We start from the raw sequence: 17,582 nt of genomic DNA on the forward strand, positions 1-17,582 counted from the left end.
AATTTAAAATCAGAAATCCTCTCCCATGCTGCCCAGAAGTAATGAAAGCACTTCTGAAAGTGTCTGCAGGTGCTTCTGAAAATGTCAAAATACATCGGGATGAAAGGCCCTGCAAGTCATAGAAGGGAGAGGGGAAATTCTTTTGTCCCGTTGTCACCCCCACCTTCATCCCCCGTGTCCCCCACACTCCAAAATCGGGGTGGGATACATCCCCTCCGTCCCCCACACTTCCTACGCCAATGTGTAAGAGCAACCCCCCACATCCCCGCTCCCCATCTCCTGCCAGTCTGCTAGCACCCCTGCTCTGCAGCAATACTGGATGTGCAGCAGCGAGAGAACTTAAATAATTAGGTTACCAGAATGCAACTGGTTTCCTTTGCCTCTTTACTGTAATTATTGCTTTATTTTTTTTAGGCCTGCACATTTGCTTCTCGATTCTCAGATGCATTTCATAACATTTGAAAAAAGAGCTCTATTGCCAAGGGTAGCTATTATGCAAAATGCACTTTAATGACAATTTTAATAGATTTTATGCCGTTTTGAATATATCTGTATGATGTTGCCTCCTGTGTCCCTCTGCGTGAAAAATTCATGGCATCGTTGTCTTTTTTAGAAGTTTTTTGGGTGAGGGTGAATTTTGCACTTTTTTATCTGCAAATAAATACTCTCTTTTCCACCTCTCATATTGCAACTTCACTTCCTATCAGATTATACAGGGAGTGCAGAAGTATTAGGCAAATGAGTATTTTGACCACATCATCCTCTTTATGCATGTTGTCTTACTCCAAGCTGTATAGGCTCGAAAGCCTACTACCAATTAAGCATATTAGGTGATGTGCATCTCTGTAATGAGAAGGGGTGTGGTCTAATGACATCAACACCCTATATCAGGTGTGCATAATTATTAGGCAACTTCCTTTCCTTTGGCAAAATGGGTCAAAAGAAGGACTTGACAGGCTCAGAAAAGTAAAAAATAGTGAGATATCTTGCAGAGGGATGCAGCACTCTTAAAATTGCAAAGCTTCTGAAGCGTGATCATCGAACAATCAAGCGTTTCATTCAAAATAGTCAACAGGGTCGCAAGAAGCGTGTGGAAAAACCAAGGCGCAAAATAACTGCCCATGAACTGAGAAAAGTCAAGCGTGCAGCTGCCACGATGCCACTTGCCACCAGTTTGGCCATATTTCAGAGCTGCAGCATCACTGGAGTGCCCAAAAGCACAAGGTGTGCAATACTCAGAGACATGGCCAAGGTAAGAAAGGCTGAAAGACGACCACCACTGAACAAGACACACAAGCTGAAACGTCAAGACTGGGCCAAGAAATATCTCAAGACTGATTTTTCTAAGGTTTTATGGACTGATGAAATGAGAGTGAGTCTTGATGGGCCAGATGGATGGGCCCGTGGCTGGATTGGTAAAGGGCAGAGAGCTCCAGTCCGACTCAGACGCCAGCAAGGTGGAGGTGGAGTACTGGTTTGGGCTGGTATCATCAAAGATGAGCTTGTGGGGCCTTTTCGGGTTGAGGATGGAGTCAAGCTCAACTCCCAGTCCTACTGCCAGTTCCTGGAAGACACCTTCTTCAAGCAGTGGTACAGGAAGAAGTCTGCATCCTTCAAGAAAAACATGATTTTCATGCAGGACAATGCTCCATCACACGCGTCCAAGTACTCCACAGCGTGGCTGGCAAGAAAGGGTATAAAAGAAGGAAATCTAATGACATGGCCTCCTTGTTCACCTGATCTGAACCCCATTGAGAACCTGTGGTCCATCATCAAATGTGAGATTTACAAGGAGGGAAAACAGTACACCTCTCTGAACAGTGTCTGGGAGGCTGTGGTTGCTGCTGCACGCAATGTTGATGGTGAACAGATCAAAACACTGACAGAATCCATGGATGGCAGGCTTTTGAGTGTCCTTGCAAAGAAAGGCGGCTATATTGGTCACTGATTTGTTTTTGTTTTGTTTTTGAATGTCAGAAATGTATATTTGTGAATGTTGAGATGTTATATTGGTTTCACTGGTAATAATAAATAATTGAAATGGGTATATATTTTTTTTTGTTAAGTTGCCTAATAATTATGCACAGTAATAGTCACCTGCACACACAGATATCCCCCTAACATAGCTAAAACTAAAAACAAACTAAAAACTACTTCCAAAAATATTCAGCTTTGATATTAATGAGTTTTTTGGGTTCATTGAGAACATGGTTGTTGTTCAATAATAAAATTAATCCTCAAAAATACAACTTGCCTAATAATTCTGCACTCCCTGTAGTTGAAATTAATTTGATTATGTGATGATGTACACAGCTGTGATGACTTTGGGGATTGTAGTGTCGTGAGCCAGTGACAGAACTGGTCGCTGGACACTACCATCGTGATCGGAGCTGTAGGTGTTCAAGTAAACTAAATGTTGCCTCTACATTCTCCCCCAATGTAACCACCTATTGTGGTATCTCTGAGGTCACGGGGTCTGGGAATATAAATAAAGGGCATGGCTGGAAGGTAGAGCAGATTGGGACACGACGGTAACGTTATATGAGGGCGGAGAGTGTCCATAAACTGCGGCCTTCAGCCACGCGGCATAAGACCATCAACAGTGTGCCGAGTGATCATTTACATAGACCGGTGTTGGCTTTCGACTCTACAGGGATGACAACTCAGCTAGTCATTTAGCAGAATCTTGGAACACGGGAAGTGCGTGATTTCTCTTGTTCTGTTAGTTTGGGATTGTAAATAATGAGTTATGTGTAAATTATGAGTTTCGAATGAATTATACAGTTTTTAATGTAGCATTTGTAAAATGCATTGCTTAAAGCCAGTTTGGAGCTAGGTTGAAATGTTATGTTGAGCACATTGAGGGGCAGATTTACAAGGCCCTAGCCCCCCGTTAGCCTAATTTTTTAGGCTAAGGCGGCGCTAAGTAGTCTATTTCCCTGTGCCATATTTACAAAGTGGTGCAATGCATGCATTGCACACTTTGCAACCTCTTGCGTCACAATATGCCTGAGCCAGGCAGAATGTACGCAAGGGGGCGTTCCTACGCAGGGAGGCCCGAAAAAACGGTGCTGTGAAATTTGCAAGATTTCACTGCACCAATTTTTTAAATAATTTTTAACGTCTGCTCAGGGCAGGAGTTAAAGTGACACTCCTGTATTGGCCTATAGGTCTCTGTGTGCGTTGCTGCACTAGCGCCAACATTTTTGACGCTAGTGCAGCAAAGCGCCACAATAGCGTCATAAATTTAGATGTTGTTGTGGTAATGAACGCCATGGTGTGCCGTATTTTAAATACAGCGCAGCCATGATGTCCATAGGGGGGTGCAGGAGAAGCAAGAAAAGTGGCACATCTGGACCTATGTGCCACTTTCTTGTCCACTTTCTGAATTTGGTGAGCACAACAAATGGCCTCAAGAGGCAAAAAGGGAACACATTTGGGTAAGCCAATAGATCTGGGTTTAATGTTAATCAGAAATGATGTTTCAATAGGGGCGTAGCTTGGTCAGTAAGACTGAGGTGGGAGGTGGGAGCTTCAGATTTCCCAACAATAACACTGGCAAATTCATTATGGGGCAAGCAAGGCGCACAAGAGGGGCTTAAGGGGCTGTGGAAAGTGAGAGGAATGCTGATTGGTTTTGATTATTTTGTGAAGTAACCAACAAGTCTTTCCAAACACAGATTATGGGTAGAGTGTGTGTGCTTTTTTGTCTGTAAAAATTCCTAGTGAAATCCTAAAGACACTTCACCAATCCCGACTGATAGCACCTGTATCAAACTATTTATCAGATAATACATTCACTGTGGAGTGTAACACCGCAAACACCACCCCACCCCCAAAGCTATGCCCCTGTGTTTCAGTGCAATAGCACATTAAAGCAAGATCAAGTGGCTTGGCCAGAGTTTAGTAGTGACAGTGATGGAAGTGTTGCACTAGTAGTGTTAATATTGTCGGTTTTAGTGGTGGTGGTGTTGTTGGTAGTAGTATAGGTAGTAGTAGTATTGGTGATATTGGTAGTGATATGGGTGGGGGTAGTATTGGTGAGATTTGCGGTCCTATAGGTGGTGTTATTGGTTATATTATTAGTTGTACTTATGGTAATATTGCTAGTATTGGTGTTAGTGGTTTTGATGGTGGTATTGCTGTTGGTACTAGTGGTGCTACTGGCATTGGTTTTATTGGTTGAGATGTGGTATTGGGTGTAGTGATGGTGTGATATTGATGTCAATGATATTGCTTTTGGTGGTATTGGTGCAGCTTATTGGGTTTATTTTGGAGGTAGTGGTTTTACTGTTTGTATTGATAGAGTGGTGGTGGTACTTGTGGTGGTGGTATTTTAATGGCGGTATTGACTGTGGTATTGGTGTTAGAGCTTGTGGTATCATGGTGGTGAGGGTATAGGTGGTATTAATGGTGATATTGATGCTGGTGGTGGTGTTGGTGCTGGTCGTGGGGTGGGGTGGGGTGGCAGGGGCCCTAGTGGTGGTAATGGTGCACATTGTATTGGTGGTTTTGGCAATGCTGGTGGTTTGTGGTGGTATTATGGTGGTGGGGTGGTATGGTGGTGATTTTATTGAAGAATGGGTGTGGTGGTATCAGTAGTGGTGACATTGATATTGGTGAAGGTATGGTATTAGCGGTGGTATTAGTTTGAATATATTAGTGGTATTGGCAGTGGTATTGAGGATGGTATGATATTGGTGGTTGTGGCATTAGTGGTAGTCACGCAATGGCAGAAGCTTTTAGAAAATGGCTGCTGCAGTGGAAAAACATGCTTTCTGTATACAATGCATACATCAGATAACGAACTTAGGACCTGATTTATACTTTTTTTGCGCCGCATTACCGTCATTTTGTTACGCAAAAGTGGCACAAACTTACAAAATACAATTGTATTTTGTAAGTTTGCGCCGCTTTTGCGTCAATAATTGTATTTTGTTAGTTTGCACCACTTTCGTGTCACTAAATGATAGTAATGCGGTGCAAAAAAAGTATAATTGAGGGCCTTAATGTGCCAGAATATGTGATAGTTGATAGTATCTTTAGTGCCTCATGTGTTACAATGCATGCGCTCCTTAGAAGGCCCTAATATTCACCGTACAGTCGATAGCATGAGATGAGAGAGAAATACTACTATTATTTGACTTAATATGTGAGTGATAATATCGAGATCCAATGGCTGAGAGGCTTATCCAAATAAGCAGGTTGACACTAAGCCTATTCTATGTACACTGTGAGGAACAGGTTTTGCAGGCAACTGCATTGTCATCCCAGAAATAGCATAAAGCTTCAGTGCTTTCCTGAGCTGAAATTGATCTGTTCTAACAAAGATGCAAGTTTGAGTCTAGACATGGTGACATTGAGAACTGCTTCTTTTTTGTCCTGGTCTTTCTGCAACCAGAGATACAATTGGATAATCATAAATGGACAAAAAGACCCTTACACTTTAGTTTAGTTTTGAAATAGACAGTAAACTCTGCAAAATATCTACAGCTAGGCTATGAAAAAGGGTAATGATTTGGCACAGATGCTTAAAGAGAGCACTTAACATTTTGTTTTCATTTATAATTATTATTGTACCCCATGAAACTTCGAGAATTGACATCCTGGTTAATATCCTTTCAAATTCAGGGGAATATTTAGCTTGTATGCAAACTATGGCCCTCATTACAACCCTGGCGGTCGGTGATAAAGCAGCGGTAATACCGCCAACAGGCCAGCGGTAAAAAAAATTGAATTACGACCATGGCGGAAACCGCCAACACAGACAGCCACTTTAACACTCCGACAGCCACAGTGGTAGAAACAAACCCTGCAGCGGTAACCATCAACAGACAGGCGGAAGACAATGTACCGCCCACACTATTACAAGGCACCAATCCGCCAGCTTTTCCGGGGCGGTACCCACACAATCAAAAGCACAGCGGAAACAGTACACAGAAGGGAAACCACTCAACTCTCGACACCCAAGAAGGAACCAGGACGCCATGGAGCCCGAAATACAGGTGTTACCAATGTTGGTGTATCTTCTCATCTACCAGGAGTACGAAGGACGGCGGTGACGACCAAGTTGAGTACTTAGCACACAGGGGAGGCGAGGAGGGAAAAGAGACTGACACACACACGCAACAACCCCACCCCACCCACCCACAACAACACACATACACATATCCAATCACATCATAGATACACCCCTTCACCCCCTGGAAGAATACAGGGACCAAGCGAAATGAGTTTAACTAGTGTAATAATCTAACAATCATATAGCCCAAGAGAACAGTAAATAAGCAGTATATACAAATATTTACAGCAAGTACACAAGTCCGTACACTGTCCCATTAAATGTCTGTGGACCAGTGGTCCCAAACAGCATGGGTGAAGCCCACACATGACACCTGCCCCAAAACGGAGAGGACACTGCAGGGGCATCAGGACGATAAAAAAAACAGGCACCTCAGGGGTAAGGGGGGGGCACATAAGTGGGATGATGGGATGACGCCACTGATCCTTGAGGGGGCTCCATGCCCACTGCTTGCTCCTGGGGAGTGCAAGACCACAGTCTCTCAAGTGGGTGGTTTGGCCACTACTTGCTCCTGGGGAGTACAACACCACAGTCTCTCAAGTGGGTGGTTTGCCCACTGCTTGGTCCTGGGGAGTGCAAAGCCACAGTCTCTCAAGTGGGTGGTTTGCCCACTGCTTGGTCCTGGGGAGTACAAAGCCACAGTCTCTCAAGTGGGTGGCTTGCCCACTGCTTGGTCCTGGGAGTACAAACCCACAGTCTCTCAAGTGGGTGACATGTTCCACTGGTTCTGTAGGGGGCTTTGTGCCCAGAGTGCTTCATCCTGCCAAGCACTGTGTTCGTGGATGCTTTTCTCCACTGGTTCTGGAGGGGGCTTGGTGCCCAGAGTGCTTCATCCTGCCAAGGACTGTGTTAGTGGATGCTTTTCTCCACTGGTTCTGGAGGGGGCTTTGTGCCCAGAGTGCTTCATCCTGCCAAGGACTGTGTTAGTGGATGCTTTTCTCCACTGGTTCTGGAGGGGGCTTGGTGCCCAGTGATGCTGCACCTGGGGTGTGGCAGTTCCCATTCCCTCACCTGGGTGTCTGAGCCACGAGATTTTCAGGGAACAGGTAGCGTGATACTCCATGGAGGCAGGGCCACTCTCTAGCTTGTGGCGACCTAGGCTTTAAACTGCTGGTAGTGCCAGTGCTGGTGCCTCATATAGTGTGCGCAGGGTCCAGGACGTCTCCTGCAGCCTCGGATGGCAGCCCACTGGGGATGCTGCTGATGTCCGCTATAGTGGCACTGGCTGGGCCCGTGGTGCAGGTGTCTGTAGTATTGGACGGCTGCCCACTGGGGATGATGCTGGTTACTGTAGTTGTTGCAGCTGCTGTGCAGGTGGCGGTGCAGATGGCAGTGCAGGTGGAGGTGCAGGTGGCGGTTGTTGCGGCGGTGCTCAGCGTGGTACAGGTTGCTGCCCAGTCCTGAGAAATGGGGGTCACCAGCCCCTCACCAGGAGGCTCCATGTCCTGAGGTGACTTTCCTTTGCTTTTGTGTCCCTTCCCCACCTTGGTAGTCACTGCTGGGACCTTGCCACTGTCCTCTTTGGTTCTGGATGAGGCCCTGCTGGGTGGGTAGTGCGGCTTTTCCCTTCTGCATGCTGGCCCCTTCTTTACCTTGACATGTGGCGTTATCGGGTGGTCCTTAGCTTCAGTAGGTGGCACACTGCCAGCCCTGATTGGTGCCCCCTTCGTTCCTCCCGGACTTGCAGGGACCACAGTGGACGACGATTTGGTGGCTGAGGTGCTGGTATGGGCTCTAGACATCCTGGCCCTAGGGGAAGGATGGTGGGGAGGTGTAGGGAAGAGGTCAATGTTAGCCAGGAATTTTTTTTTAGACACACTGGGACGGGAAGATGGAGGGGGTTTGGGAGTGGAGGAAGAGGTAGTGGTTGTAGGAGGTGTACTTCTGCTGAGTTTGGGTGAAGGTGCATGGGTTGGAGGCTGTTGTGAGGTGGATGGCTGTTGAGTGGATGTGTGCTGGCGTTTGTGTACTTTGGGAGGAGGGCTCACAGACACACTAGGAGAGGACACAGGGGATGAGTGAATGGTAGTGGGGGTGGTGATTGCACGTGAGCATTGTGTAGTGATGGGCATGCTGATGATGTAGGTAGTGGCTGAGGATGTAGTGCATGCAGGTGTGAGTGGAGGTGAGACAGGGAGGAAAGAGGAGGGGGACACAGTGGAGGCAGTGGATGTTGCTGTGCCTGCATGGGTATGGTGCTTGTGTGAGTGCCTGTGGGATGTGTGGTGCTTATGTTTTCCTGGGGCACTTTGTGTGTTGATGTGTGTGCATGCTGGTGTGCTTGGGATAGGCTGAGGTAGAGGGGATTGGGTCTGGGTAGTGGAAGTTGGAGGGTGGAGTTTGGACACAGGGATAATGGCTGCCATTAGTGCTGAGGCAAGAGCCTGAAATGCTCTCTGTTAGGCCGCCATGCCAGAATGAATGCCCTCCAGGTATGCATTTGTTTGTTGCAAATGACTCTTCACACCCTGGATGGCATTCAAAATGGTTGACTGCCCAACAGTGAGGGATCTCAGGAGGTCAATAGCCTCCTCACTGAGGGCAGCAGGGCTGGCTAGGGCAGGGCCTGAGGTGCCTGGGGTGAAGAAGATGCCCACCATCCTGGGTGAGCGGGCACGGGAAACACGCTAAGGGACTGCTGGGAGGGCGGTGGTGGTAGGGGGGGTGGTGGCTGTACCTGTTGTTGCGGTGGGCACAGAGGTGCCTGCCACCGCAAGGGAGCTCCCAGTAGAGGAGGAGTTGCTGTTGCTGGTGTCCCCCCTGTCCCCGTCGTGGAACTCCCCTCGCCCTCTGTCACACTGGTGCCTTCAGACTCCATACATTCACCCTCCTGGGCCATGTGGGATGCAGCTACCTCCGTCTCCAGTGCTTCTGCTCCTCCGCCAGATGATGCTAATACACACAAGGACAGGGTGACAAAACAAAAAGGGGGGGAAGACAGAGGAGACACATGGTCAATGCCAGCAACACCACTACCATTGGCGGACACAACACACAGGGAGCAGCGCTATGCACTGGGCCATGCACTAGCAGTTAGTGGGAAAAACACCTTCCCATGGGGGACTATACCTAACCCCATTTGCTGCACACCTGGAACCCACAGGAGGCTGACTAGTTGTAGATGGCCACTACCACTATTGGGGTTGGAGTGCCACAGAGCCTGCCTAACAAGGGACCTACCCTACCAAGTTTGCCCTGGCCTAGAGGAACCCACAGCGCACATCCCCCACCCAGACACCTAGTAAAGCGCGCAGAGTCAGCTGAATAAGACTGTACTCACCCCCTTGTGGCTGCTGTGATGCCCTCAAGCACCCATCTAACTCTGGATATGGCACCGTCAGGATCCAGAACATCAGTGGGGTGATGGTGCGACGGGCACCCCTTCCACGTTGGGAGGCCATCCCCCGCTGGGCCTCCGCCGTCTTCTTGCTCCAGCGGCACAGGTCCTCCCATCTCTTGCGGCAGTGGGTGCTCCATCTATGACAGACCCCCATGGTCTGCACTTCCTTGGAGATGGCACGCCAAATACCCTTCTTCTGGTGGGCGCTGACCTAGAGGAAAGGTAAAGGATGAAAGGAAATTAATCTCCCGCCTGGTACGTCATAATCATTGCCCACCACTTCCCACCCATGCCCTCACACACATACACTCACCATCCTCTCATGCAGGCCTCTGCCCCCCATGTATCTTCCATCCATACCACTCCATACATTCATGTCCCATGCATCATCCTCACAGTGTACCCACCTGTTTGTCTGGAGGAAAGTAGAGTAGTGTGTACTGGGGAAGGGCCCCATCCACCAGTTTCTCCAACTCCTCCGAAGTGAAGGCAGGGGCCCTTTCCCCAGACAATCGAGCCATTGTCGCTTCCAGACATAGGTCACAGCAGCACTTGCAGTGTAGGTCCTCTCCTGTTGAAGGTCAGGTATCAAGTGAGTGAACAGATAGGAAATGGACGTCACGTCTGCGGCGGTGCGTACCGTCACCGCCGGCGTACATCATCATTGGCTCCTGGAACCCATAGGGCCCAATGATAACCAATGCTGAATTGCGTGGCGGTCTTCGACCGCCTACCGCGACGCTGCACAACACCAGCGCAGTTACCTCATTTCCCCTTGTCCCTCCTTACAGGTCAGGCAGCCGCCATTTCAGGGCGGCGCATGGGATGGCACCTAACTGCGTCACAGCACATTTGGGCAGAAAAACAGACAGACAACGCCACACACGGATTTACTTACATTACTGCAAACACACTTGTGCAACCATGTGGTACATGAACCTCTGCTCACCATTCTCCTCCATAGGGCACATCCGCTGGGGCAGATGATGAGATGGCATCATCCTCTGGTGTGCAGATCCCTGGAGGACCTGTCGACAATGGAAGACAGACACATCATTATCACCTACAGACTTGATCGTGCCACAGTCCAAGAACTGTGTGCCCTGATGTCAGCTATCCGCCATCCCACAGGTATGCCCCCTCTAGTGCAGGTCCTGTCAGTGCTCCATTTCCTGGCAAGTGGTTCCTTTCAAACAACAATGGCAATGCCATCAGGGATGTCTCAGCCAATGTTCTCTAACGTGTTGACCAGAGTGTTATCTGCCCTGCTGAAACACATGCGCAGCTACATCGTTTTCCCCCAGGTGGAGGATTTGGCCACAGTGAAAGCTGACTTCTATGCCCTAGGGCATATCCCCAACATCATTGGTGCAATTGATGGTACACATGTGGCATTTGTCCCCCCCCGCAGGAATGAATAGGTGTACAGAAATTGAAATAGCTACCATTCAATGAATGTGTAGATGGTGTGTTTGGCAGACCAGTACATCTCTCATGTGAATGCCAAGTATCATGGCTCTGTGCATGACGCTTACATTTTGAGGAATAGCAGCATCCCTTATGTGATGGGCCAACTCCAGAGGCACAGTGTGTGGCTAATAGGTGAGCCCAAGATCACCGCACAGTATGAATAGGTGTCTGGGTATGGCGTGGTCCCTAAGGGTTGGCGTGTGTCTAACAGATATCCATCGACATTTGCAGGTGACTCTGGTTACCCCAGCCGCTCATGGCTACTGACCCCAGTGAGGAATGCCAGGACAAGGGCAGAAGAACGTTACAATGAGGCACATGGGCGAATTAGGCGTATTGTTGAGCGGACTTTCGGCCTCCTGAAGGCCATATTCCGGTGCCTCCATCTACCAGGTGGCTCACTATACTACTCACCGAAGAAGGTGTGCCAGATCATCGTGGCATGCTGGATGTTGCACAACCTGGCTTTGCGACGTCAGGTGCCTTTTCTGCAGGAGGATGGGCCTGATGATGGTCTTGTGGCAGCTGTGGAGCCTGTGGACAGTGAGGAAGAGATGTCACAGGAAGGAGATGTTGACAACCGAAACAACATCATCATGCAGTACTTCCAATGAGACACAGGTAAGAGACTGGCACAGCTCATGTCATATCTGAGTACTGTAGGACATTGTATAAGTCAGCCTTTTAACCTCTGTGTATGGACCCTGACAGTTCACCTTGGCTTTCCTTTTCACAGATCTGGGTACCTCATTCTGCCTTCTGCTATGTTTACTGCTGCCCAACAACTGTCATACATTGGTATGTGCAAATTAACATTTACATTGATATTTGTCAAAGAAATTGTAATAATACATTTGTGAAAGTACAGACTGACTCCAGATTGTTTCGTGATTCAAGGGTGTTTATTTAAGTGCTACTAAGTAGAGGGGGATGTGCAATGGGCTGAGGTGATGGTGGAGGAATGTGCAGGATAGAGTCCAGTCTATTTGTATCACAGGTGCATTGTCCAAGGGGGCATAGGAAGGGGAGTGATGGCAGTTCAAGGTGGACAGGGTGACATAGTGGGACAGAAGGGTGACAATCAGGAGAGTCCTATTTCCTGGTGGGGGTCTTGGCAATGTTCTCTGTCTTGTGCCTGGATCGCAGGGACCATTTGCGGGGTGGTTCTCTTTCTGAAGGGGGTGGGGTGCTGGTGGCCTGTTGGTCCTGTGGCGGGACCTCCTGTCCACTAGCGCCGGCGGACGTGGAAGGCTGTTCATTGTTCGGGCTGGTGTCAGGGGCCCGGTGGTGTGCCACTGTCTCCTCATGGTGTTGGCCATGTCTGCCAGCACCCCTGCAATGGTGACCAGGATGGTGTTTATGGACTTCCATTCCTCCCTGATCCCCAGGTACTGTTCCTCCTGCAGCCTGTGGGTCTCCTGACTTGGCCAGTACCATACCCATGGTCTCCTGGGAATGGTGGTATGCTCCCATGATGTTTGAGAGTGCCTCCTGGAGAGTGGGTTCCCTGGGCCTCTCCTCCCACTGTTGCACAGAAGTCCTCCCAGCTTCCCTGTTATCCTGTGCCTCTGTCCCCTGAACCTTGTGCCCGCTGCCACTAGCCCCAGGTCCCCGATCGTCCTGTGTTAGTGAGGTTGCCTGGGGTCCCTGTAGTGGTGGACACACTGCTGACTGACGTGTCCTGGGGACGGTGGCATGGGCCCGCTGGGTGGGTGCTGTGGTGGTGTTTCCTGAAGGGGGAGGTTCAGTGGTGGCTTGGGACTGTGGCAGGGGAAGCGACTGTCTAGAGGTCCCTGATGGGCCGGGCTGGTCATCTTGATCCAGGCGTGCAGAGCTGCTGTCGTCACTGTGGGCCTCTTCTGTGGGGGGACTGGATATGTCTGGCACCTCCTGTCCGGTGACGTTATGTAGGGGACCTGTTGGGGTGTAAATGCATTGTTATTGGATCTGTGTGTGCCATCTTGTGCAATGGGTGTGTTTCCCTCTACTACTGTGCTTGCAATATCACCTTGGCCCTTGTGTGAGTGGTGATTGTGTGCCCTGGGTGAGTCTCTCCCTTGGACATGCTTTGGTGATGGGTGTCCTTGCAGGTCTGTGATGGGTGTTCATGCATTGTTGTTGCATGCAGGGCTTGGTATTGGGATGTGTGGGTTGTGATAGTGGGGCATATATTTGGTGTTGGGGTGATGGGTGTGAGGGTAGGGGTTGGGGTTTGTGATGGCATGCAGATAGGGTGGGGGGAATTTAATAGTAGAGATTTGACTTACCAGAGTCCAGTCCTCCTGCTACTCCTGCGAGGCCCTCAGGATGCATGATCGCCAAGACTTGCTCCTCCCATGTTATTAGTTGCGGGGGAGGAGGTGGGGGTCCACCGCCAGTCCTCTGTACAGCTACCTGGTGTCTAGATACCACAGAACATACCTTCCCCCGTAGGTCATTCCACCTCTTCCTGATGTCATCCCATGTTCTTAGATGCTGTCCCACTGCGTTGACCCTGTCCACGACTCTCCGCCATAGCTCCATCTTCCTAGCAATGGAGGTCTGCTGCACCTGTGATCCTAATAGCTGTGGCTCTACCCGGATGATTTCCTCCACCATGACCCCTGAGCTCCTGCCTCAGAAAACCTGGGCTGTCTTTGAGGTGCCATGATGTGAGTGATGTGTGAGGTGATGTGTGAGATGATGTTTTAGGGTGTGTGGTGTTTTGTGCGTGAATGGTGTATGAGTGATGGTGTTGTGTGCCTCTGGATGCTGGTGTTATCGTAGCTTTTCTGTCTCTCTGCTTCTTCCAAAATGTCATTGTAAGGGGTTGTGGGTGTTGTGGGTGTGTGTTTTATATTGGATTGGGTATGTGGGTGTGGTGTGTTTATGTGTATCAGGTGTGTGTATTTTGGATTGTCCAATGTGGTTGTGTTTTGTAAGTGTGTGTGTATTTTGATCGCGGCGATGTGTACTGCCAATGGTTTACCGCAGTGGATGACCGCCGCGTAGATTCGTGGGTCGTGATAGTGTGGGAGTATTCCTGTTGGCGTAACGGTGTGGGTTTTGCTATTGCCAGTTTATCACTGACCCTTGGTGTGGCGGACTTGTGTGGGTGTCTGTATTGTGGAGGATTTCTAAGGTCTGGGTCTGTGACAGGATTGGCGCGAGTGATGACGCGAGACTCGTCGGATGTACAGGTAAGTGTTATTTTATTGGTTGAACATAATAGTAACTTGTTGAGGATGGTTGTCTCGTGCTGGTTTCACTCTCCGGATATATTTTCCAGGCAGGGATTCATGGTCTCTTCCTCCTTTCTTTCTGTTCATTTTAGTTCTCTCGGGAAGCACATGTGGGAAGAAGAAGAACAGTCTTGGTAAGTGTTTGTGTTTTAATTTCTCCTCTTCCTGTCTCTGTCTTTCCCTTTTCCACCTGATCTCACTTCCTGGTCTTTGGATTTTTCTGTATCTCTCTCTTTCTCGCTTTTCCTTTCCTTTTTCTGTTCTGCGGTGACTTTTCTGCTTTCTGCTCTGTTTTTTGTGTCTGGGTATTGTTTTCCTCTGATCACTGGTTCACTGTCCCTGTGTTCCTCGCGTCTCGTTATCTGTTCCTGTCCACTATTATACTCTTGTTACAATCCTCTCGCCTTTCTCTTGTAATCCCGCTCCCCTCCCTCGTGCCTTTGTATTATGAATTTGTGCCTTCCAACCCTCATGAATTTGTGCCTAGATTACGTGTCTCCCCAGCCTTGTGAAGAACTCCCCTCCCGTCCTCCCTATCCCTGTTCAGGCCACTGCCACGCACCTGACTTAGCCACGCTTCTCTCGAAGCGTGGCGAGCGGTTGCACTCTGCTTCCCGGAGTCTGTTTGCTCCGTCCCCAATTGGGACCGCCGACTTCCTGGTCTTCTCCTTCCTTCCGTATCTGAGTGGAGCGGACTGCTCTGTGATCTCCCTGGGTCCGCCGCTCGCGTCTTCGTTTGGTTCCTCTTCCTCCTCTGACCTCACCGTCTCCTCCGTTGCCTTCCTCTCGTTTGCCTCACTCTCGATCGCCTCCTCCTCCCCAGAACGCGACGTCGAGCCATTTAAAGTGCTGTTTTCCCACTGATATTGACACAGGGCATCTGGATTGGTAGGATGGTGAAACACTTCCAGGTCCACAGGGGAAGCGCCAGCACAAGCAGGAACATAAAGCGGGCAGACCCAGTCCGGCCCGTCACAGGGTCATAATACCAGTAGCGGATTTCCGCAGCGGACACGGTATGTTGGCTGCAGTCAGCACGGCGGTTAGCAGACTTTACCGCCAGGGTTGTAATGAGGGCCCATGTGTTTCTTTGGAGACCAAGGTGTCACTTGGTTTGAGTTTCACAGCATGGAAATCATAGGTTCAAAAGACTCCGACACAATAACTCTTTGCTACTTTAAATTTGTTTAGTCTTTTTATGCTGATTTTTATTGCTTTTAATGAAAATGCCATGTTGTTTATCAGCAACAATTTTGTATACCCATGTTATATTTAGACCTGCACTGTATTCACACTTCTGATCTATTTAGCCTTCTTTTGTATTGGCAATTGGAAGTGAGGATTTCTAAATTACTTACTCAGTGTGTGAGAAATGTATATTGCCTATATCTTTTCACAGTCCTCTTGTTACTTCTTATGAGAAAGCCCGGCATCTACCTAGGTGCCCACTGTGTTGAGTTCCCATTTTGATCAAAATAATCTTTTATATTACAACTGGTGGGACCAAAATGCATTGTGCTAAAGCACGGTAGGGCCCACTTAATGCCTCAATTTTAAAAGGCACATTTTAACTTAGCATTTCCTTTCTAATGGTAACCTTTTATATGGCTTTTCACTCATGCAATAATGGACTGAGAAATCACTGTACATGGTGCTTGTTTCTTTTTAGAGTTGATGTCATCTAGTCTATTCTCTCCGTCCACGGCTGAGCACACAGAAGTTGATGCTGTAAGTTTTCTGATTGTCTGTGGCGACAGCTCTGCGATTGCAGACATATCATAACTTTGAGGATGCACCTTTGACATGGTGTGATATAGAAGTCCATGAAGCTTATAAATGCAAAGTTTTCTATTTGTGGGTCAGTTTTCTTCCACTAGACACAAATACGCAAACATTTCATACATTGAGATGGCAGCACCTAATCAATACAGACTATATCACCATTTAGTAATGCCATAAACATATCAGGAACATCACAAGTGGTTCCAAGGCGCCCTTCCACATGCACTCTTAAACTCAAGACAGGGTCCTCAGTAATGATGGGGGGACCTGGCCTGCCTTAGCCAGCTACACACTATATTCAAATTTAGCAGCATTAAATGCTGTGCCTCATATCCGACTATATTGACGTCTGACTAAGTTTGTCATGCAAACGATAACAGCTGCCCCAGCTAGGGCTGTTCAAACTTTCCAGCTACAGTTAGCTGTTCCTGCAATTAGTCCTGTCACTAATAATGCAATAATGGGTAAGGTTACCACCAGACAGGAGGAGATTCTGTTGTGGATTGCTTCAAAAACAAATCAACTTGAAGCAGTTTTTCCCCATATGGGACCCCAAGATAAACATAGGATTCTTACTGTGTGTCTGCCACTTGGTATGGTTCCCCCTTTTGAGGATTGTGCCACCTGGGGCACCATCTGTGCTGCTGTATATCATAACATGTGGTACACCGTCAATAGCTGTTTTGCTGGAGGTGCTAAAAAAAGATTGAAAATGAACACATTGCTGCCCCTGCCATGGACTGGGGATGAAATTATTTGGCAATTTTGCCAGTTTACTCAATTATATTAAGTAATATTAAAGGGGAGGCAGAGTCACTGGCAGTACGCTAACAACTCTCACAAATTCCTGTACAAGATCAAGAACGCAAATTGCCAAAAATAAATATGGTTACCTATACTCTGTAGGTTGAGATAATTTAGGGGCCATGCCTATTAAGCTGCATCTTCAAGGCAAATCTGACCAGGATAATTCCAAACAGACACTTGAGTCCTTCAAAAAATGCTAGTACAAACGGAAAAAAAAAGATAAAACAAAAATACGGGTGGATCTCTGCAACCGGAGGCCCACTGAAAAGCATTACAACTTGCATAACCATGATACACTTAAACAGCCTGATAGTTATCAGTATACTGATACACATCCTTGTTCTTTTCAACACTCATCGAACAAACACTCTGAGAGAGGAGGGCGGTCCGAGGGGAGGCATAAAAAGTATATGAAACTGAAAACAGAATCACAACTCTCATATGACATCATCACTAAAAGAAAGAGAAACTTCCAAAACAAAAACCCCAGTTCAAAAAGAAGAAAGTGGCAGGTATTTCTATTAAATATGCCACACATAATGAGAGCAGTCCTGAACAAGATGTGGGAATTGACACTGCTAGACAGCGCAACAAAGGTGACAATAGTTCACTGGAATCTTCAAGCGTTTCTTGTTTCTAGAGCGACTAGGAAATTTGTACAAGTTGAAACACCAGACCAGTGGATGAGCCCTCCAGACAGACTATATGAATCGAACATTCAAATTAAGGGCAATAGACCGTGCACCATCAAAGTGATTTTCTGGGTTAAATTAACATATGACATTCTCCTGGCTGAGGTAGACGTGCCACCTGAGTTTGTTAGGAAAGTCCCACAAGGAGAATACGTAATTCTACCATCCTTCTCTGTTCTTGTTCCTGA

The sequence above is a fragment of the Pleurodeles waltl genome, chromosome 2_2 (assembly GCF_031143425.1).
Source record: "Pleurodeles waltl isolate 20211129_DDA chromosome 2_2, aPleWal1.hap1.20221129, whole genome shotgun sequence".
In the NCBI taxonomy this organism is placed as follows: Eukaryota; Metazoa; Chordata; class Amphibia; order Caudata; family Salamandridae; genus Pleurodeles; species Pleurodeles waltl.